This window comes from Topomyia yanbarensis, chromosome 3 (assembly GCF_030247195.1).
Source record: "Topomyia yanbarensis strain Yona2022 chromosome 3, ASM3024719v1, whole genome shotgun sequence".
Lineage (NCBI taxonomy): Eukaryota > Metazoa > Arthropoda > Insecta > Diptera > Culicidae > Topomyia > Topomyia yanbarensis.
In genome coordinates, this window is record NC_080672.1 from 423,877,896 (window position 1) to 423,902,190 (window position 24,295).

Here is a 24,295-nt window from a genome sequence, read left to right on the forward strand (position 1 = left end):
AAATACACATGAACTAACAACCCTTGGTAGAATCAATTTCAAATGTTTTCTGTTTTGAAATTATAACAAATTAAGAGCAGCAGCAAAACAAAATTTTGTTTACAAATCTTATTAGCCTTTTCAAAAGTTGATATGGAATTGGAACACTCGATTCGAGTTTTCGTTGCGCTTAAAGTTAAATACGAACATTTTACAGCTTTCATACCAATACAATCAGAAGCACAAATTTTGTTTTCGGACTCGAAACGTATCTCCATAAATAGTTTAGTTATAGGTTTTGTGCCCTTTACGCGCAAATGTGGTTTCAAACAATTTTCTCGTTAGTGGATGAAAATAGTTTTTAATTCAATTTTTTCTCCACTACGGATAAATATAGCATAATTCCAATTGTGTTATTATATTGGTTCTTAAGAGCAAAATAAAGCTACTGATTTCAATTTAAATATACACATTGCATCAATTGTAGGCCAAGAAATTAGTGATACACTCACCCTAATAGGGTTTACTTTATGTAAGAGGGTTCAGTAGCGTCTGGCTCAAATGGCACGTTCCCCATGTTGATCGGAGATTTGTGCCTAATATAATATAATATAATATAATATAATATAATATAATATAATATAATATAATATAATATAATATAATATAATATAATATAATATAATATAATATAATATAATATAATATAATATAATATAATATAATATAATATAATATAATATAATATAATATAATATAATATAATATAATATAATATAATATAATATAATATAATATAATATAATATAATATAATATAATATAATATAATATAATATAATATAATATAATATAATATAATATTAAAAATTGGGTGAGTGACATTGAATTTTCAGGAGGAAACTCGAAAAAATTCGGTGTACACACTAACTTGAAACCTCCTATACTAATCGTTTAGAAATTTCGCAGAGTTCTTTCTCACATCATTGCCCAGGTGCCTGCGGGAGTGCTTTACAACATCATTATTATTTTTAAAACATCATGTTAGCCAATTTTTTAACGAATGTATTGGCTTCAAAATGCCATGAAAAATTCGAAAAAATGAAGGCTGCTCTCATTACTCCTTATCATCTTCGCTTATAGCAAAAACATTTCCTAGGATCTTTGGCACCAAAACATTAGTTACATCTTAGCCGATTTCTAGAAAGTTCTAGAAAGAGAAATAATACACCTTTCCAAAGGTATGCTGTATTATTCTATTATGAAAGAAATATTGTGCTAAATGGCGACAATAATAAGGACATTGTCATTTTTTGCATTTTTTCATGACAAATATGCAAATGGCTCAACATTCTTCCAAAGCCACGTCATGATTCTAATAATAATTCGGAAGAGCATTTAATTCTGCTATAAATCAATTTCGGGGCATGCAACATTTTTCAAACTTGCAAAACTCAAATTTGCCGAAAATAGCCAACAAAATCGATACATTTTTCAAAACTTTTTCTGTTGCACTGTAACCTATGCTAGTTCACTTGAAAAGTTAAAAAATCATTATAGCACCGTGAAATGAGTTATGATGAAGTTTTGGTAACAAATTCTTAATCCACCTGGACAGTGCGTAACGAAAAAACAGTTTGCTTCAATAAAAACATGTGTGTCAAACTGTTGGTGCCGTACGTCAAAAAACGTCGCGATTTTTTATACCTAACTACTTCTTCCTAAACGAGTATTATGTTTAATAATTAGGAAGTTTAATTTTATGGTGCTATAAATTGGCACCAACATGTTTGCTTTGTTCCTAAGAACCACTAGTGAAATAATAAATGGCCCGAGAATGGTGGAATACTTCTGTTTGAGTGCAACGAAAACTCTAATCGGGTGCTCAAAATATACTACCAATTAAGTCAAAAGATAGTACAAATATATGGCAGACACTAATCTAACCAATGGTCTCAAATGGGTTAAGTGCTAATTGTAATAGGGCGAAAAGAGGCTCATGACCCTATACATATTTGAAAATTAAAACTGAAAACTGAAAAATTTAAACAGTTGGATTGCTTCATGCAACGCTTAACTATACATTCATTTCAAAAACAAAAATATACATCAGAAATAAGCTTTGCACACGCATCAATCCCATATAACAAAACCTCATAGCAACTAATCATTACCTCCTCACAAGGCGTGTGAGGACATCACAAACTCCTCTTGAATCATCATGAGGTGTAGCCCACTCTCCTCCACGGAGCATATATCCCATGCGTAATAAAATTTATCTACATCATATCGTTGAGCAAGAGAGGAACTCTCTCATTTTTCGGGTCCTCGCACACAACGGTAGAGATGCTCCCGTTGCATCATTCTTTTCTACCTCATCCTGAGGGAGGGACATTAGCTCTCATTGTGTGTTGAAGTGTTTATAACAAGTCTGCACGAAGCTCATCAAGTTCGTAGACATTTCCACAATTTTATTGAACATAACCAGCCATGGAGTAATCCTCCTGGAAATAATTATGAAGAATAAACTCAAAACATTACTTAGAGGCTTGGCATCTTCGTTAAAGTTGTTGAGAATGATATTAGAAATAAATTTTTTGAAGACACAAAAAATGCTCATAGAAATCTTTCCTGAACTACTAGAAACAAACAATTTTTCATCATTTTTATTCTTCTTTCCGAAAAACAATAGGGGGTCTCGGTACGCTCAAGTATTTCTGTTTTGTTGAGCAGTGTCATTTTACGAGCCTCCAATCACTTTTATCGACCCTTAAAGTGTTTTTTTTTGTTACCCATAAGTGGACAAATCCAATTCCATGGATCATACTACAAATCTACTGACACTTACAATCCTTCTTCGAAATGGAACATGTGGCATTTTCCAGTTCTATTCCTAAAAGTTTCTGGCAACACTGCTCACAGCAGCGAATTCGAAACGACTCGCATTAAAAATGATCGAATTCTTGCGTCCCGTTTAATTAAACCAAAGTGCTATCAGAATATATTGGCTTAAAATTCTCTACCATGAGGGTAAAAGCGTTCGTGACATAGTGGAAAGTGCGTTATCTCTCCTCGACATCCAAACTGAGATGTCACACGTAAGTAACTGCTTCCGTCTACAAGTGAAACCGTCCAAGTCGTTCGACCGTTCTTTGACCGCTACCATTATAATAGTTTTCGACAACACAGATTCGAGACAAACAGTTCTTCAGTACTACGAGAAGTACAAAAATGCCAAATGCCAGGATCTCCGTTCTGATTCCTGGAAAGAAAAACTATACCCAGATAAAAAGTATCACGGCTCTACGTGAGCTCGCTGAGAATGGATCTAGTGGTGGAAAATTATTAGTTTTCTTCGACACTACAGCGACAAATATATCCACCTCCTCACACTGCTAGGCGCGACACCATACTGACGATTCGATACTAAAACCCGTAAATACGTCAAAAAAGGAATTAGGACCACCGTTATTTCAAAATCTGCATACGAAAAATTCCCATCGCACTGCGTTTTGAGTTCCTGGCTGTCAAGGCCAAGATCAGCGGTTTTAATGTCTGTGGTGTAGTGATCTACAACCCTTCCTGCTTTAACCAACACTTCAGCCAGAGTTACGAGAAACTCCTCGTGGAACTGCTCAAGCACGCAACTTATATTGCCGTACTTATATTGTCGGTGATTTTAACATCAATGTCACAGCTGCCCAACAGACGGCAAACCTGGTTGCCCTCAACCGGATAAACAAGGTTTTCAATCTAACAATTCTACCAACCAATTCGCAATAAGCATTTTGATTTGCAGTCGTCCAGAACCCCCTCACTGTCAGATTTTTTCTCTAAGCGAACAATGAAATTCTTCGAAATAACAGGACTGTCCGGCGGTTTTTTCAAGCGAAGTCCAGATGAATGGGATAATTCAAAAAATTATTCAGAAGGTAGAGAAGCTATTAAAAATCTTCAAGTAGTGAACGATCGTGCTGAGCGAGGCGTTGTTCTTATACAAAATTATAAAAACAAAATAACCAAAAACGAAGAGCGGTTGCAGTATTTACTGCAAGTTGTCGAACAATATCGAACATCATATCCCAATGTTAATCAGTACACTTTGAGAATTTAACCCAGATGAGCTGGGTACAAAGTTTTTACAACACCCTGTGGTGTTTCTTAAACATAATATTGTATTTAATTTAATAAAACATTATGTGTCATAATCAATAACAATTGTAGTTTACTCAATCATGAATTGAGTTCAAATTTTACAAATAGAACATTGACACAAATTATTACATTTCAATTTGCCTAGAAGTTGAGTTTTGAAGGCTATTTACAGAATACACCTGATAAACCTGTTGCAATGCAAGATAGCGAGTTGACGTATCCAGAAATGTGTTCTGTCATGGGTGCGTTTCGACTTCGTCTCATCAGAAACCGACACTAACTTTTTGTCGGAATAAATTAGCGCCGGCTTGATGCTACATACCTAAAACGAAAACACACTTTGTGTTTCAACCGAACGACTGGCCAAACGTGCTGTCCCGTCCGAGCAGAAGTTCTGTTTATGCCGATAAGACACAATGATGCCGGCGCTAATCTATTCCGACAAAAAGTTAGTGTCGGTTTCTGATGAGACGAAGTCGAAACGTTCCCATGACTTATAAGTTAGGATTTACAAAGACTTGTTTTACCAAAAATTTTCACCCAACTGAGAAATTTTGGTGTTTACACAATTTTTCTCCTTGGGATAAAATATAGCATAGTATTCCGAAGAATTATTACAAAAATCCTATTCTACGACTTTTCTATAAAACACCTACCTACCTTTAAAAAGTCAGTGTTATAGCCAAAATATGACTCATCTCATATATTACCATTCCTTCGAACATACCATACAGCTAAAACAAACCATTTTCCGAAAAAAAAAAACAAATAAGTTTGTAAATATCGTCTTAAGAACCACCACCATTATGTTCATCAAGTGTTGTTAGGCCCCATGTAAAACTAACTCTGACATCACTTCGTTAAAAGATTAATAACTTTTCCTGTTCGAGTCGCATTGTTTTGCGGTCTCCGACAAAGTTGTAGATAATAGAATTATCTTCTTTGGTGATAATCTAGTGTATACAGTGCCACCAAGCGGCGAAAATGTGTGCAAGTGGCTTTTCTACATGCAAATTGTCGAAAAATCTCATACAAAGATTGTCGGCGTAGGTATGCGCAAATCACCGCGATTGCATGTTCGCATGCATTGTGAGATTTTTATTGCCGGCACAAGCGTTTCTATGTGAACGAGTTTGATCGCGTGGGCGTTTTTATCTCGCGCATGCTTACACGTAGAAAAAATGAAAATATTGTGTCTCTTTTGATGTAGAACTCGGTTGAATGGAGATGGAGAAATGTGAACAAAGCGCATTTTTACATGTTCTTGAATGTAAATTCCAGTGAATTGTGACGCTCCTTTTATGTGCATATTTCGAGATGTAAATATTTTTAAGAATGTGTGTATAGCTTTGTGTGTTTTTGAGTTCGTTTATACAACCATGTAGCCGCTGGTACATTTGCGTTAGTTTTCGAGTGTTTGCGCGGGCCGTCATACTGATGTATAATTTAGAGTGTATACAAGTTGCGTATTTTAGAGTGGGAGCTCCCGGACGAGTACGATTCACGAACGCGCGAGAGCGGGCGTTTGTGTGTTATCGCTTGAACAAGTGTTTAAAAATTTGCACGCTTTTATGATTGCGAGCTCGTCGGGATAGATATGTGTGAATACTCGCGTCCGCAACCGGTTTTGTATTATACCGAAAAACGAAAGAAATATTCTGTTAGAGATCAATATCGAGATCTACAATTACGTTGAATAGAATATGAATAACCATTTTCCTAGTTGACATGATGGTATTATTTGTTGATACTGGAAGCACTAAGTTTATTCAAAATGCTATCAAATAGCTTGATTTTAGGTCTTTTTGTTGGTGGAACATTTGCTAAAGTTTTCAGAGTTCAACCCTACGAAAGTCACCTTTATCCAATTTCATCATATCAAGCATTCAATAATGATAATATTCAAAGGCTTCTCCAAGCAAATAACATCATTTTACATAACAACCTACACCACATCGTTTGGTAACAAGTTATCAAATCCAGCAGATTACAACTGATTGAATCAAATAACTCGGAGAGCAAAATTGTGTGATGGTAGTTAACAGTATGTGCGGTTTAAGTGTTTCTTACAATTGGAAAAAAAAATGGAAGGAAAACATCAAGCGCTTATGTCGATGATAGTACAAATTTGTTCTACATTTCATGAAAGGAAAAAAATAATCAAGAGTTCACGTGGACAATTGTCATACCACCACCACCAAATCCTGGTTGTAAGTTGCATTCTTCAATATATCTATCTATCTATATATATAAAAGTCAAAGTTTGTAGGTATATGATTTATAGACTCCCAAACGGCTTAACCGATTTCCGTAAAAATTTGCACACAGTAGGTATTTGTTCTGGAGCGTGTTTGTGAGGTATTAGTTGGAGATTATCTCCCCGCCAGATGGCGCTTTGGAACAAATTGTGTTTTCCTCCTATTTCGCAGAGTGTCGCAGCAACGCGCGATGGGTATTAGCTAGTTTATTATAAGAACCTAGTTTCAGTTTCACTAGCTCAGTCTGTTTTTTCTCATCTTTTGCTCGTTGATATTCCACATTCCTCATGTGTTATGTTATCCAATACTAGAGCTCAGAAAAATTGACATCGCTGTGTAAGTTTGAAAGAGGAATATCGTAACGCTTAATTGAATGTTTCGTTTGTTTGCCTCGGCATTCATTCCTTCGGTACAGCGCATCCATTCATATGTTTTCGGTTTCAGTAGCAAACTGAAGTTTTGTTTCCATGCTTGCTCTGAGGGGGATTATCGAGCGCAAAAGGCACCAAACATAGCTTATGCGGTTCATTTATGCTCGAAAAATTAATAGATGCTACCTTCTGTCTTCAATTTGTCCACATAAAAGAAGTGAATGCTTTGGTAGGTGAATGAATTCATATTTCCTCTGCACTGAAGCATTCCATTATATCTGAAACATCAGATTTGAAGTTTCGATAAGTTTCGGCAGTTGGTTTCGGTAAATTCCAGCAGAAACATAATACTCAAGTGAGGTCAAGAACTTAAAATATACAGATCAAAAAGCTGCTGTCTTCTCATGTAGGAGCCGATCCTAGGCAGAGTTACTAGATAAAAGTAGAATCAATTGTTATTCAAACAAATAACGTTTATTAAATTCCAAAAGTGTTTTAAGATATTTTTATGTTAAGTTTAGAAGATAGATGAATGTTTCTCTTGCTGACGATTTCTATGTATTACCTGCTGGAATCAGAGCAACGAAACCTCGACAAGGGTCGCACAAGTTTCAGTATGATATAGTCTTTATCGACTGCAAAATCATTTGCTATTATTAAACACTTTTACCGTTGTCTTCTGTTTTAATTACACTATGATGAACAAAATGCAAAATTGCACTTTTCTGTTACAGATACGTATTTCGGCTACGACTTGCAGCCTTCTTCAGTGTATAGTATCAGAATGACGAGTCGTCCAAAATGAATTTTGCCCCGAGACCTTTCTTTTAAATCGTTTAAAAGAATTAACCGCTTACCGACGAATTCGATGTACTTCGAGTTGACGGTCGAACAGCCAACACCGGCTTCCGTTTTAAGCCGAAGTGTCTTTTCAGTACTTTGCCTTTATCAGTCAGACGTCACTAAATAAAATACTAACATTTTTTTTGGACCAAGTCAGACCTTCTTGGGTTTATATTAGGCTTATTCACAGTGATACTATTAATTTTCTTCAACATTCTGCCCTCTTCACCCGAAGAATACTTACCAAGAAATGGTACTTTCACTGCTCTCAACATGTGTCTCATAAAACCCAACTTGAGAGCACCCTTCGTCCCCATCAAGTTTCCACATATTTAAATCAGTACACTCAACGCTACATTTGTCCCATCATTAGGTTTGTTTATGGCAAGGCTCGTCTCAACTATTCAACCCATCTGAATATGAAATTCAGAACGTACCAGAAACAACCACTCTCTGGTGTGGGAAGGTCCACAGACGGTAGTGAGCGGTAGTACCACCAACCCAATGATGGTAACACCTAGGCAACATTGCTGATACGAGGCTGTGCTTAGTAGTTGGAAGGCAAATATTTTCCTAATTAAAACTCTCTTCTCGCAGTACTGAGCTACCAGCTGCGTTGCACAGAACAAACAACTGCTCGGATGCTTATGTGTTTTAGCAGCATAATTCTATTCAAACAGGTTGCGGGCGAATGTGAAAGTGATTCCATACATCATTCAGATCGTGTGTGTGTGTGTTGCTGTTTTGTTTCGTTGGAATATGGAATTGTGATTAGCAGCTTAGCATTGATAGTTTTTTTGCGAGTTTCTATTCTACCTGAGTTGAGTAGTCAATTCCATCACAATGTGCTAGGTGCAAATGTGGAAATATTGCTGTTTGGCAGCTTCCAGAGAGTTTTGATTCAAGCACTGATTAGCTCTAAATTCATTGTAGCAGTTGTGATCATACTATAACGAATTGACTATAATACTATAATGAATGACGCTTCAAATCAAATGCAAAACGTAATTAATTATATAGTCCAGATGTGGATACAATTAGATATGTTTCACTTATGATGCAACAAAAATAATTGTCGATGGTTTCCCCTAATATGGCACATGTATCATCTCGGGACTACTTTTGACTGAGCAACTCTATGCATTGGAAACGAACCTCAATTCGAAACGATCAAAAAGTTCAATTTCTTTGTCTGAGAACCAACGATCACTTGAAAAGCTTCGCAAGCAACACTTTTAAACCTTTACAAAAACACACCAACACAACGAACCGAAACACACGCGATCCCACGACTCTCCCACTGTTTACATTCGACAGCCCAGAGTCGCCGCGCACCCGTTCAGTCAGTTCTCATCGAGACTTGATCGCGCGTGGATCGTACCCACGGTCGTGTAGCGTCCGGTCGCAGTGGTAGCGTGTTTTTCACCCCATTTTTCCTCTGTGGTTTTACGTTACATGTAATTGCACAAACTCATCGTTCTGGACGGAGCGAGACGAACACTTTCGCAACGTGTGCGGTGAAACAATATCGTATAGATCACACGAGAGCAAAGCAGGCGCGTTTGTTTTTGGGACGGGTTCGTTGCTAGGGTACGCGTTCAGCTCTTTGTGTACGTTGACTGACAAGGTGTGAAAAGTTGATCGTTGTGTGTTTAGTAGTTGAGAGAAAAGAGTGTTCCGCGCATGTGTGATTGATCCGACAGTGTTGTTTGTGGTTGCTAATTGAACAAGTGTTGTTCTAGCAGAAGTGAACTCTCCAGCCCGGCCCGATTTGATATTTTACAACCATCCACCGGCTATTCGTAGTAATTGGATGTTCTTCAAGTGTTTTCCAAACTTCGATCGATCGATTGTTTGTTTGTTTGATTGTGTTTTGCCTCGGTTGAAGATTAAATTTTGAACGAGGGAAGCGAAAGCGGAAAAAAGCGGCAAATTTCCGGCTCTATCGACAGCTTATCTCCCCCGTGTGAGGTGATTATTTTGCGACTTAGCTACTCTCCGCAGTTCTCCGCAGTGCGAAACGAAGTAGAACCGGGTGCGAAGTGTTTGTCACATTGCGGAAACGAGTCAGTGGGGTGTGTACAATTATTGTCTCTGTCTGTCTTGGTGAATCGAAGTTAAGGGGTGATTTCACTTCCCGAAGAGCAGGAAGGTGATAAGGTGAGCAAACTGAGAATAGAAGAAGAAAAAACCTTGCGTAATTCAAAATAGTAGAAACACAGTCGGCGGCGATCATGACGCGAAAATAAAGGGAAAGAAAAAAAGCAAGAAAGAAGCAAACGGGCGGCGCAAAAAAAAGCTTGTTTCAGTTCAGTGCTGAGACGGGGTTCAACGTGCAGGAAAAGTTGAAGGAAAAGGCCACAAGTTTATGTGCACGATCGAAAATCTTACATAAATAAAAAAAATCGGTCGAAACTGAAGTTTGTGGTCAGTGGCAGTGACAGAGAAAAGGATAGTGAAAAGTTTTAGCTAGTTGTATGATTTATTGTCGCCGTTCCTCTGCAGTCGGATCACAATCAACGGCGCTACCGTGGAAAGAAAAGAAAAGGAATCAAAAAGGTACGTGAGCATATTTATCTTTTCATCGGAATTAAAACTGGGACATGTGTGGAAAATGTCGGAGAAAGACCAACGCTGCCGCAAAGACCCATATAGCAAGCAGCTGGGAACGTTTTGCGAATTGGGCCAGTGACGAAATGCGTCGCATTAAAATTTATTAACGCTTATCGCAGATGGGGGTCAGATTTCGGGGCAATTAGCTCGGTGGGGCGGCGGCAGGCAGAAAGTGCGAGACGATAGCGGGAAGTGATCCATTTTTTTCTCTCTTTAGTCCGTTGGACTGTTTGCGAAAGATTAATTGCGTAGATTGTTTTTTATGGTGTGGTACAGCTGTGGGAAGATCATTTCGGGTATTAACATTTTGGAATTGGGGAACAACTTCTCCCGACTGACTAATTTATAGAAGATATAGAAGTGCATAAGTTGCGAAATTATTCCTCAAATAAACTTAATAACAGCTGTACCTATCTGAGGTCATTAGTTCAGATAGCGATTTAATTATCATAGACAAAAAAGCAAATTGTATGCTAACTTATTGTTGAGTACAGCAAGGTAGTTCCGTGTCGAGGACTCGATGGCTGGAGGGTCGAAAATGTGCCAGTCGCGCACGGAGTATTTTGGGTTTGCCCTGTGTTATGCGAATCTCTGACACAGTGAACCATTATTTTCTTCGCAAATCGTGGGAATCAAATGAGCGTGTCCCATTCAAACCTGATATGGCTCGCTACATGCGTTAACATCCCAACTTGCTTGGTGTCTTCTGGTTGTTGTGCAATTTATTTTGGAAATGAAATGTACAGCTCTCTAATCAACAATGGTTAGAATAGCACAACTGAATCTCCAGCATAAACGAACAGCTACTATGAATTTAGCTCGACTCACGCAGGAAGGTTAAGCGTCCATAGCATTAGTCCAAGAACCGTATTTCCATAAAGGAAACTTCTATTTTGGAAAGTTACTTAACACTGCCTTCATTGCTTACAACAAGACAGGCATGACTAACCCACGAGAAATGCCTCGTGTTTGCATTCACTGGCGGCTCCAGGGAGGGGCACGCAGGGGCACGTGCCCCCCCCCCCCCTATTCGACCAGAAGCTATTTTAGTAAAAAGATCTAAAAGTGATCAACAAGGCGATCATTTTTTTGTTATACTTTATTTAACCAAGTAAAAGCTAATTAATTTAATTTCGTAACAAAAGCAATTTTGAATTTGTGCAAGCAATAAGCAAAGTATTAGGATTGTGATACCAGTAATACCGGCATCGAAAATATGGATAATAATAAGTAGGTACCGGTATATTCGGAACTTTTGAAATAAATATTTCTATTTTATATATTTAAAGTAGAGCTAAAACTTGACGAGAATCAAAATGCCATCGCCTTCAGAAATATATCCGGTAATAACGGGAGTCATATGGCACACTCAGCAGTAGATCTACCTTTACCAGATCACTTGAAAAGCACATTCAATTTTTTTTATTTTGTAGCACCGTGTTATCATCCTAATGCTACGCATAAAGGGCTAGATCATTTAGGCATAGGACTTTTTCAAATTCGTGTATTTTTTACGCTTTACCAATAAACTATCTAAGGTTGGAACATAAATAATTAGAGCTTATCTCATGGGAATAACTGAAACAATTAATCCGTTTTTTTTTTAAATATGCATACATTTTTCAATCAGTGCACACCTTCTTTAAGTCACTGCCTCGGCTAACCGACTCCATCAATTCTCCATCTGTCCGATATCGCTGGTGACTGCTCCTTTAATCTTCAGTTCGAGTTTCATTATCGCTCATGTCATTTTCTATTGGACGGAACTGGTAACAATTTTGCGGATTCCGTTAGTTTGTAATGAAATGACTCCTATGCTTTTGAACAATTGTAGCACGCAACCCGTGCGCACTGGAAAAGGTTTTGGGGGCTCAGACCCATCCCACGAGGATTTAGAATAATTACCTTTAAAAATGTCTTAACAGTAAACAATACTGCGAGCCGTTTGAATCATAAAATGTCATTTGAGTTTATACACTCTAGAAACAAGCCGTTGAAGAAATCAAGGAAAAAATATTACCAGGGTGGCTGGAAAGGGATGTAAGTCAAACTGATCGGCATCTCCGAATCGGTTCCTGTTTCGACAGGTTGCGATAATATCAATAGTTGTGAGTAGACACAGCAAAGGTCGGTCGGCGAACTAGCAACGGGAGGTAAGGAAAACACGAACGAGCCACATGAAGTCGTAGAAGATCGGGTTACCGTTGTCAAGAGAAATTTCACAGCCGATGATATCTCCGTCGCAGTTGTTGAGAGCTGAATGGCTCACGAAAATGGGCATCGATATCGAGAGAAATACCGCCGCTGAGGAATTCTCAGCGCCAGTTAGCATATAAATAGGTACGAGTCGCACCAAGAAGAATTAGAAAAAGTAGCAATGAACGATAAAATAAAAAGAGCAGAAACACAATCAATCCTGAAATGACACCTAACGATGGATCCGGGGGATACGGATTAGGGTAAACAAGAGGTTTAGGTTTAGTTGGCAGGCTGAACTACTACAACCCACTGCAGTAAAAATTCGATACTACCACAAACTAGCAGGCAGCGATGTTTGTTGAAGAATCCTTCTTGATAACATACATTGACTCAATTTGTTGTGCTGAATCGATTGGTACGCAAGATTCGGCCCTCCACGGCTCGGAAATAATCTTCAGAGTTGAAGAATTTCTGTACCTTTCTTTTTTTAATTCGTTTATTTGGCACGGCTCAAGGCGTTAGCTTCACGGAGCCGTAGGTTTTTCGTATCTTTCTTTTATAAGAAACGTAAAAATATCAAAACCCTTCCCTTGTGAATTTCCAGCGCACGGGCCTGGTAGCACGTCCTTGCTGTTATGGCAGCTGACTAGATTTGGCCGACACGTAACTGGACCATCATGAAAATTAATGAAGCGTAAAACCTGTTTATTGGAGCACTCCCTTTTAAATATTTCCAAATTCATAGTCTAATCCGTCACAAAATAGCCGGTTTTCTTACTAAAGGTACAGATCCCTTGCCAAATCTTTTTTTTCATGAACTTACCCACGAAAACAAACTTGCATCTCCTAGGAACGTTGCAGTGAGCAGGAGCCTTGTTTGAACCCCGATTTGTTTGAAATTTCCATAGACTTCATCGTCGATTTTTTCGCCAAACCGTAATTCAAGCTATTGAGATCAGGTTTGGTTTTCCGATTGACCTGCAACCACAGTTGACAAGAATGGATGGCAGTAGTGAGGGTTTCCTTGTACTTCTAATCACTCGCGCCGCAGTACTTTCAGGATAATCTAAGTTCCCGACTCGACGCTGAAGGTTTTTCGAGCAACTATTTACAGTTACTTTTGTTTTCTCCTCCTAGATGAGGAATACCTCGGTACCATGTTGGTTAAAAACTGTGAAGTAAATAGCCAAGCAAAAGTGTAAACAAACAATGAAAGGCTTTTAAAAGCTTTCCAAGATGAGCACAAAAATTCTAACTTCTCGCGTATCTGCATTCCGTTGAACGAGGAATCTGCCCAAAATCAATGGAATTCCAAGGCTACTAATTTAAATTTGTTTGCCAAAATGATAGATTGGTCTTGTCCCTTTTTATTAGTTAAACTATATATAACATAACTGTTATTTGGAAATTTAAAATTTAATTTGATATTGTGAGCGCATTTGAGTAAAATCGGATAGCAAATTGAAAACTAAACTTGATGTTGTGAATGGCTAAAAGATCAAAATCGAGAGCAAGAAATTGTTCTTTGTCATTAAACAAATCTGCTACCAGTGCACTGTGAGAGCAAAATTTTTAAAAAACTGTTGAGATATTTCGATGATAACAAAATAAGTACTCAATTTAATTGTTTTCCCAAGAAAATGAAAAACAAGAAATTCTTTTGGAAAACGCAGAGCGTAAAAGTACAAAAAATGAAATTAACATATTTCAGAATATTTTCTAGAAGTGAAAATTGAGCCTAGGCTTATGGTACTGTATGGTGTGACTGATGAGGGCTGTTTTTTCTCCAAGCTGGACCATATCGATATCGGTGTTGGTGGCCCCTGCTTCAGTCAGTTTTTTATATTTGTTTATGGTGGACTGATGTCCGGTCAGTCTCGTTTTCAGATGATTTTTGGTCATTCCAATGTATGACATGTTGCATCCTCCACACGGGATGCTGTAGATCATATTGTAGCATAAGGCTGGATCAACAGGATCTTCGACACTGTTTAGGACCGATGCGGATATTCTGCTTTAAGGCTACGGGTGATTGTGTTGGTCAAATTCGGGATGTACGGTAGAGACCGAAAACATATGTCGTCTGTTTTGGTTGATCGGTGTGTTTCCAGTATGTTATCGGATGTTGATTGCGGGGAAATTGATTGTGTGATATGTTTCGTAGCATTGCTCTGGTGAATTCGACTAAGTCGAGTAATGAGTGATTTTTAAAGTTCCCCTTTTATACTGACACTTTATACTCACAAAAGCACTAATGTTTTCAAAGCGATCGGTGAGTAGTGAATGGTGGTAAATAGTGTACCCGTGAAAATATTCTTGTGCCAAAACAAAATGTCTTGCAACAGTAAGTCTCTTATATAACTATTTTCATCCATTTACAAACATTTCTAACTCCAAACAACTATACAACAGCACATGAAAAATTTAATTTGAGCGTCCCAATGCTGGAAAAATGCGTCCCTAACAAAAGCGACAGACCGATAGTGAGTTCAAATCAACCATTGTAAAACTATAAAAAACAGTATACTAAATAAACTACATTTACAGTTTGCCTTCAAAAAGGCCGCCAAAAAACGGCCGAAACGTCGGATAATTCAAAACCAAGTCGTTTGATTTATATATACATGACTTAGAAAGCTAATCATTAAGCAGAAATCATCACAGTCGAACAACAAATAGAGGTACAGTTATATGAGCTATCAACGCTTACCCCTTTAAACTGAATAAAAATTACACGTCATAATTTGGAAATGTAGAATCCGTTCCACCTGATACTTGAAGAAACTTTTTCCTGAATATGGCTTATGATATTCTTGCGGTGAGAAGGCGGGTACAAAGATCTATCCACTCTTGACTATACAATTCAAACACAACTGAACTATAATTGAACAAGCCACGCTATACATCCATGATGGGCAGATTCCTATGTGCAAGTACTGTGTATGAAACGGGACATTATGTAAAAATTTTAAGCGGAAGATAGTCAGGTGAATACATCACAATCAATTGCCAACACATCTATGGCAAATCAATCCAACTACAATCACCAGGTTACCAAATGTGTGACAACTGTTCAACTGAAAACACAGCATCAAGCACACCAACATCAACAGCCAGCGCCTTCAAGCAGTACAAAAGGCAACGAATAAATCTGATCGTGAGCACGAACGCGGCATTACCGAGATGGGCAGAATAGTTCTGTAAAAAGAACTAGATCACATGAACCATTTTCCCGTTTAGTTTTTAATTGTACATAGCGAATGATTGTCGAAAGTCTGATCTGGAAACGCCGGAGGACATAGGCAGTATAATTTTGGAGCGAAAACTCTCTTTGAGCGTTTGCCAATCGAACTGTTACACATATTCGTTGCCAGTTGTGTATGATGAAATGACAGAAATAGAGAGTGAGGTCAGGTCAGTTCATTGTCATTCGCTTGCCTTAAAATTAATCCCTTGAATTTGGCGATCTGCTCTAGGCGAACTGTCCAATTCATGTCTAAGGAAATTAAATAATTACTACTGTGCTTTGGAAAGGAACTACCGTTCACTCTTTCTATTTTAAGAACCAGTTCTCCTGAACCGCTCGCGAACAGATTTCCCATCTTTACGTAAATGATAAGAGAAAAGTAAATGAACCTCATGATGCAGCAGGCGAGAAGACACGTGTGTCCCCGCCGCGAAAGAAGCTATAGTAAGTATAGCACGTACTAAATCCGACGATCACTCAATAACATTTGGTTTTGTTTTTAGTTACATTTTGTAAATATATAAAAGACTCTCGGCTTCGTTAAGTCACTGCAATTAACCGTATCGAATAAATGAATTATAAAAAATAGTAATTTCATTCAAGAATGGTGTTTGATTCACTAGTCGCCAATCCCTAAATATGAACTGTTTTAAGAAGTGATTCTAAAATTCGAAATTTCTAAACGTATTTATTTTTTAAATGGTCTATAAATAATATTTTGTCAGAAAGTCGTGCCCCTCCTTTGTCAGCCAGCTGGAGCCGCCTATGTTTGCATTCTTGCAAATAAAGCCATTGACGTGTGTCTCATATCGGAGCTCACAAATCGCGATATCTACGTTGCTACAGTTACACTGACAGTTGGTAATTTAGAAAAATAGTAAATTTATTGTTCAGCATATCTACCGCATAACGAGTTCTGATAATTTCAAAAGCGTTGTATCATATTGCAGCAGAAATGGCCTTCCGCTCATTATCGGCAGTGATGCGAATGTGAGAGGTTCTGAACTGATGGAGTACATAAGTAGTACAAATCTCCATATGGAATGTATGGAAACCGACCAACTTTTGCGAGTTCTGGGAGAGAGGAGGTGTTAGACATAACGCTTTGCTCTGAATTAATTTCGTATGAGCTAGGAAATTAGCAGCTCATACTGTCTCTATCCGATTATAAATATATATTTTTCGATCATTTTGATGTCACCTTCAACGTAATCCTAATTCTACAAACTAGGACCTCTTTTTGGAAAACTTGGCGACTCCAAAATTTTTTTTTCATGGAGATGGGTGCTTCCCTCAATGTTAGAAGCTGCTCAATATTTACCTTCCAATGCTCAATACAATTTTTCTAGAATATTTACAATTGTCCACATGCGTGGAAAAAGTAGCCAAAGACAGTCTAAATTGATAAGTTTTATCAGTTTGCAATAATATTGCAGCATAACGAATATATAGGAAAAATTCATTTTCCATCGTCAACGAAAACTGCCTCTGACAGCACTGCTCCGTCGGAATTCAATCAGACTAATTGCAATAACTTTAGTTCTAGAGATGATCCTTGTAACTGTTAATACTCAAATGAAAGGCAATAGTCACATTTATCAGCATTGTTTTTGCATTTTGTTTTTGTGAGAAAATTCTGCTATGATAAATAATAAAATCCACTTGTTTTGAAGTCATGCTGCTTCTTTAGTTAATAACTTTTCTCAGCGAATTTTCATAAACTTGCAATGTTCCCCGAATGTGTTCAGTAGAAGAAATAAATAAAGTTCTGATTAATTGATTGATGAGGTGATTTTTTTGAGAATTTACTTTCAATGTTAACCGATTTTCCATACAAATTTGCATAGAAACATTGAAATTTTTGGAGGGTCCGTAGACACAACCGATCGGTACCAAAATTTGCACAATTACTAAGGACCATAAAAGGAATCAGTAGAGCCTGGTGGAGCTAAAAGTCAAAAATTGAACCAGTCTATTGTACATACATATTCTTTCAAATTGCTCATCGCATCCTGTTGTGCGTTTGACCGCCATTTTCAGTTTGTTTTCTTTTTTGTAACTGGTTCAAACATCGTAACGTGAAGGGGGTGGGAGTTGCGTAGCTAGTAAATCGATTGCCTTGTACGCAGCGCACCTGGGTTCGAGTCCCGACCCCCCGCGCATAGGGTTGGAAATTTTTCATAAGAGATTTTTCTATCCCAAAGAGGCCAATGACCTTAAGGTTAAAACCTCTATAATCGAAATAAAAAAAAACTTAACGTTCTAGAAGATATTATATAGAAGAGTTAGTGATAAAATTTCTAAAATCAATTCTAGCCCGCTATTGATTGCTACAATCCTAAACAACAGATTATTTCTTATGCAGGTATTTAATAAAACTTAAGCGGTTTGCAAATCTAGTCATGAGATCCTATTCATGTTAGCAAGAATTGCGTACGTATATAGTAGTATAAGACAAAATGTTTAAGGGGAGGTTCTCATTCAAAATTTGCAAAAATTTAACTTTTTCCATTTTTGGAAAGGTATTAGTGTCTACTATATTATGTTGAACGGCGCATCAAAAAAGTTCCTACAGGCCATTGTTAAAAGCGGTGTACTGGCCGTCATGGAACGCTCTCGGCTCGATACGCGCTCCTCAGGTAGAAAAGTACAGTGTACACTTGTACAGGTCTCGAGATCGTATTTCACGCCTTGATCCGTAGAGGCATCGCAGACTAAACGGTGATAACCACAGAAAACAGCGGGGAACGAAAAATTTTGGCCAATATTGGTAAAGTCACATTTTAGTCGGCCATATTGGATTCGCCATTTTTATTTTTTTAAAATTTTGATACATATTAACTGAAATTATTGTTCATAAACCACAAATCCTTCTTTTGTCGATTTTGGATGAAATACCACTTATTTTTAGGAGGAATCTGCCATATTGGATCGGCCATTTCGAATTTTGAAAAACTGACTTCAGATTCGTGATCAGCGATGTCCAAAACGCATAATCCTATGTAGTGTTGACATTCTACCACGAATAATTGAAAGTGTGCTCTAAATTAGAGATGGTCGGGTTTCAATTTTTTCGAATCCGAACCCGACCCGAAACCGAGCGCATGAAAATTAAAAAACCCGTACCCGATCCGAGCCCGAAATTATAAAATTTGAAAAATCCGAACCCGTCCCGAGCCCGAACATTTGAAAACTTAAAAACCCGAACCCGACCCGTACCCGAGAATGAAAATTTTGAAAAACCCGAACCCGACCCGACCCGAGAATTTTAAAATTTGAAAACCCGACCCGAACCCGAAAATTTAATATTTGAGAAACCCGATCCGAATCCAACTTGCTTATACGGAGAATCAACCAAAGATCTCGAAGATTTTTAATTCTAGGCACTCGAGCTGGACCCTTGACTCATCTAAGAATAGTAGAATCACTCGAATCTGAAGTAGCACCATACGCATTGAATTATATCTGCATATGGCAAAACAAATCACTGCCGAGTAGAATATATTTACTATTATTGAACGTCAAATTTGTAACGTTATGAGAAACTTATAAATCGTTGATATCTTAACCGGAAATTAAGTTAAATCGGCGGCTAACTCATTGGGTAACAGAAAGCATAATGGTCACAGTTTCCAACAACCTTGCCCGTCGTACTTAACTAAAATTTCTGAAACCATTCCTGCAAGGCAGTTTCGTATAATTTATTACCTGTATTAAGTTAAGCTATGGCAATTGGCAATTCGTATTCGACAGTTTACATGACGTCACCCACGTTACTGGTTGGAACGGTCAAACCTGTATCGAAGGGTATCAATCATTTTCTGACGTGTTCTTGATGTCCCATCATTGGCTTTAGGACTATCTATGATTCAGTATCTATGTTATTTTATGCTTCAGATTATACGGTAAGCGCGCCAATAGATATGCTTCGACATCTCCAATGGAGCTCTCGGAACGACTCCAAACTTTTAAAAATCCGTTAATGGCTTCAACAGAACACACAAAAGTTTTGTGATCAATTCGTTAAGTTCGTGGAAATTCATGTATTTTCATGAAGGAATCCGTATCATGCAACAGCTCAGCCCGGGAACAATCTGACAGAAAGTGCTTGTTTCATATATGTACCACTGATTTGATAGTGGTGCTATTATCCCATCGCCATATGAGTGTCATGAACAACGAAACCTGGCGGATGTGAAGCTAGGTTTAGGTCTGATGGAACAAAGACAATCTCTGGAAAATAAATTTGGCCTAAACTATCTGCTTTTTAAAAAAAATAATGCACCCTTTTTAAATTTGAGCCGCCATAATGACTCCAAAGTACCACCAAATTTATGAGTTTAAATCCTTATTTTTCCGTTACAGTTTATTTTAATTTCAAGCAATCTTTATCATAAACCAATTTGATTATTAAACTTCCATGAAGGCGGGTACAACCTAATTGTTTCATTTGACCAATTTAACAGTGCTTGCTTAAAGTTTGTTTGGGGTACAAATGTACCCCACAAAACCGTTTGCGTTAGTGTTTTGTCATGTGTAATTCAAAAAAATTATATCTTTTTTTAAAAGCAAAATATTGATACATAGTAAGCGAGAAACTTGTGTAAAATTGTATAAGTTCCAACTCTGCTGAATAATAGTATCTGTTATTTGGAGAGAATGCGTTTGGATCGGTATCGTAATTTTCGCTTTTGCGGATGAAAGAGTCAAAACACATTCGTGAATATTATTTGTATATAGTATGCAAGACGCATCATTCGATTCGTTATCTTCTGCAGCCCTGGCTATGGAACATACTTATTTTATATACACGTACAATGCACCGGCTCTATCTGTTCCTTCGACGCCTTCCTGTTTCATCTCCGTTACTGCATATTGCTGTATTTTTGACGTTTGTATTAGCGTTTGGTTTTCAAAAAAGCATCGGAATAAATACACTTTTTGACCGGTTTTTGAAAAAAATTGTTCAAAAGGAAATTTATTCTTTACAGCGTCGTATAAATCGTCAAAATCGATTTGAAGCTATCGGAGTTATAGAAATATGAAGAAAAAAGGGAATTTTGACGTATTTTAAAGACTTGTTCCATACAAAATGAAATATTACATAATTAAATAGTCAAAACACGAATATTTTTAAACAGGTTACATTGCGAATGATTTTAGAATAAAACTATCCAATTTAATTATAAATTTAATAAAAATTGGACATATTAGAGCGATTTTAGTTCTGGGGTACGAATGTACCCAACAAAACCTTTTACGTAGAGAAAAAGTCGCCGCGGCCTAAGTATCAGTTTTAAAGTACCTGTCGAAATTTATATTCCATTATAGAAAGTTGAACCAATATTTTCCGATTAATTTCTGTTGACTTGGTTTATTACTAATTATCATGAAAAATAAATCGCAAAGAGATTTTAGATGTGAAACACGTATTGTTGAATGCTCTTTCATGAATGTTCCTTTAAAAAATTAAATAATTCAGACAGTTTGCGAATCTGAAGAGACGGAATTTGATGCAAGAATGCAATACATATTTACAATATTTGAGCACCAAATATAATATTTGAGCACCAGAAAATACGACGAATTCTAGCGATTCAGAGGTGCTAACTTTTGGTACGGTTATATGTAACATCCATTTGTATTACAAAGTATAATTCACTACTACAAAAAAGACTGCGTTTTGTTTATAGACGCAAACAGTGTCATGAAATGGATGGGTTGTTGTGTTCAAAACCCGAACCCGACCCAACCCCGATAATTTGCAATTTGAAAAACCCGAACCCGACGCGAGCCCGAAAGTCAAAAACTTTGAAAAAGCCGAACCCTACCCGAGAATTTCAAATTTGAGAACCCGGAACCGAACCCGAGAAGCTTAAATTTACGGAACCCGAACCCGACCCGAAACCCGTCGGGTTCGGGTCGGGTCCGGGTTTCGGGTCCAAAAACCCGAACCCGACCACCTCTACTCTAAATTTTAAATGTATTTATCTCAAAACATCATTTTCCAAAACATCATTTTCCAAAACTGCGTACAATTTCATTTGAATTAGATTCTTAGATCATTCCTCCAATAAATTTTATTTTACTTTTGAGCATTATAATAAGTTTGGTGTTCCAAATCGATCCTGAAGCAGCAGGCTCTACGCAGTTTTGGTATTCCACGCGCACCTAACCTTAGACAGAATGTCACCACGGGTGTTTTTTTTTCGTCTTGAAAAAAATTGTAAATAAAAGCAAAAATACAAGTGGATCCTTCTATAATTTTTCATTGTCCCACAAAAAATTCATATTTTGCCAACTTTTTGGTCAGTTGAATGAAAACCTCCCCTTAAAGTAAGCTACGTGATTCAGTCGTCTCTTTGCTTCCATCATTCGCTCTTAGATAATTATATCGTGAGGAACCTAATGTGGCTATCAGTAGCAACATTTTAGTCGCTTTACATTATTGTATATATACACACATACGCAATGTATGATGAAACAGCAGAGACACCAAAACGTAATCAGTCTAAAACGAGTGGTGCTCATAGCCTAGGCAAACATATTAGTCAAAAGCTGCGTTCGGTACCCCCGAATAAACAGCCAGCAGAAAGCTAGTATCAAAGACGGCTTGTGATCCAAGAGTTGAAACAAGGAAGAAGGTCTGAACAAAAACACTATCACAGCATTGACGATGATAATAACGGCATCGAGAGTGATTTAGAGCCCTTGTTTCTCCCAGATCAAAATAGCGGGTTAAGTTTGCGTGATCTGTCGGACACCCACATAAAATTTTTTGTTTCAAGTTTTACACATTATAAAAATATATGATAGATCCAAGGCTTCGTTAAGCTATTCGCTTTGAACCATGTTACGAGTGATTAAGTCTTTAAGTGGCTCGCATATACATAGGCTTAGACAACGACGATACTTTTCAAAGATTTAACACTTTGCGAAACATCGCTACTTGGCTTAAGAGATGTCTAAAATTACTATTAGGGGCTATCAGACATTAAAATTTGAACGTTGTCGGTAGACTTGCAACTTGTTCTTTTATGCACTAACCGAATCAGAATCATTTGACTAAAATACTTTTAATAAATTGGCGTTTATACTATTTAGAAATAAACCGTTTATTTTTAATTGCGGTCGTGAATTGTTAGTATTGTAGTCTTGAGTCAGTGAAATGAAATGCAGTTATTTCAAAATAGAAATTTATCATGAATTTTGCGTTGCGTGTAAAACGTCAAAACCCTACAAAAAAATTAGCCCTATACTCAACAAAAAGTCGAACAAAGTGGATCAGCGTAGAACGTTTGTTAAACATATTTTCCTGCAAGGGAGTGTAAAGTTGATGCAAAAATGGAAATTTAATGCATTTTTGCTGATTTGATCCAAATTTGTTATACATCCGTAGAGTGATCTGCCCCTAGATTTATCGAATATGTATCAATTGAGTTTACTGAGCAGATTACTTTAATTTATGTTTTAGTATTTCCCACCCCCATTTTTGATATTGGCGAATGGATTTAGTTGGATAGTCTATCGGTCCAGATGATAATTCAAACATTTACTTGTATTAATTAAGCAGTAATTAAGCAGGGGGTTTGTTTTGTTTGAAACCTGAACTCGACACGAATCCGAGACATCTAAGTTCGAAAAACTTTGACCCAATCCGAACCCTCATTTTTGCATTTCAAAAACCTGAACTTGCCTATCTGTACAATGTGTTTGACCTCTGAGCCTCCGTTAGACTGCGGACGTGATTTCTACTTCGAGTTGTTGTCATGACAAGCTGCCCTCTTTGACCCGGTGGCAGAGATTTTATGGCAAATCAACCGTAGTTAGTTTTAGTGATGTTTTTATTAGAATCCGGTAAAAATTGATTTGTTGTCAAATTGGGAAAATTGGCAGTCTACGGACCAAGAATTAAAGAAGCGATATCAATGGAAAAGTGGCCTGTAGTTTTCCAGGCAAAGGTGTATGCAATATACACCTGCTCGGAGGTCTGTAGAAAACGAAACTACAGACATGAAAAAATCACAATCTTTTCGGACAGCCAGTGCTGACTGTTGGCATTAAGGTCGTCGAAATGTGAGTCCATCACATCTTTACAACAACTGGCTACTCGGAATAAAGTAATGATATTCTGGGTGCTAAGCCACCGAGAAATCGATGGTAACGAAGTGGCCGACAAGTCGATTAGCCAGCCGTGGTTCATCAAACATGTTTGTTGGACCAGAACCATTTTTAGGTATATCTACTAGTACCATCAAACTGGAGCTTTCAGCTTGGACAAGAGACCAACTACTAAACGACTGGCGTATCAAAGAAGGCGCTCGACAAGCTAAGAATTTCATACATTCATATACAATGAGAGCCTAACAACTACTGGATCTAAAACGAAAAGCTTTACTGATAATCACAGGTTTATTTGCGGGACATTGTTCTGCTAAATATCGTCTAAAAAAATTGGCAAAAGTCATGATGACAATTTTCATTTCTGTAACTACGAGCTCAAGAGCTCCCATTGTGCGGAACTATTTCTTCGAAGGGAGTGATACTTCGGAAGGCATCTTATGACGCCACACGAGGTATGACATACCTGTCCCAAATAGATCCTTAGCTACATTCAAAATGTACTACTCG

The 24,295-nt window shown here is 37.5% G+C and overlaps 1 protein-coding gene across 5 annotated transcripts in view; it reads left to right on the forward strand.

Moving 5' to 3' along the window:
* Positions 1–8,966: 8,966 nt before the first annotated feature.
* The window catches only part of LOC131687479 (uncharacterized), a 408,110-nt gene continuing 392,781 nt past the window's right edge, over positions 8,967–24,295 (forward strand). For all 5 annotated transcript variants that reach the window (XM_058971567.1, XM_058971566.1, XM_058971568.1 and 2 more), the window contains exon 1: positions 8,967–10,164. The gene's annotated coding sequence lies outside the window, so the exon portion shown is untranslated. The remainder of the gene's footprint in view (positions 10,165–24,295) is intronic.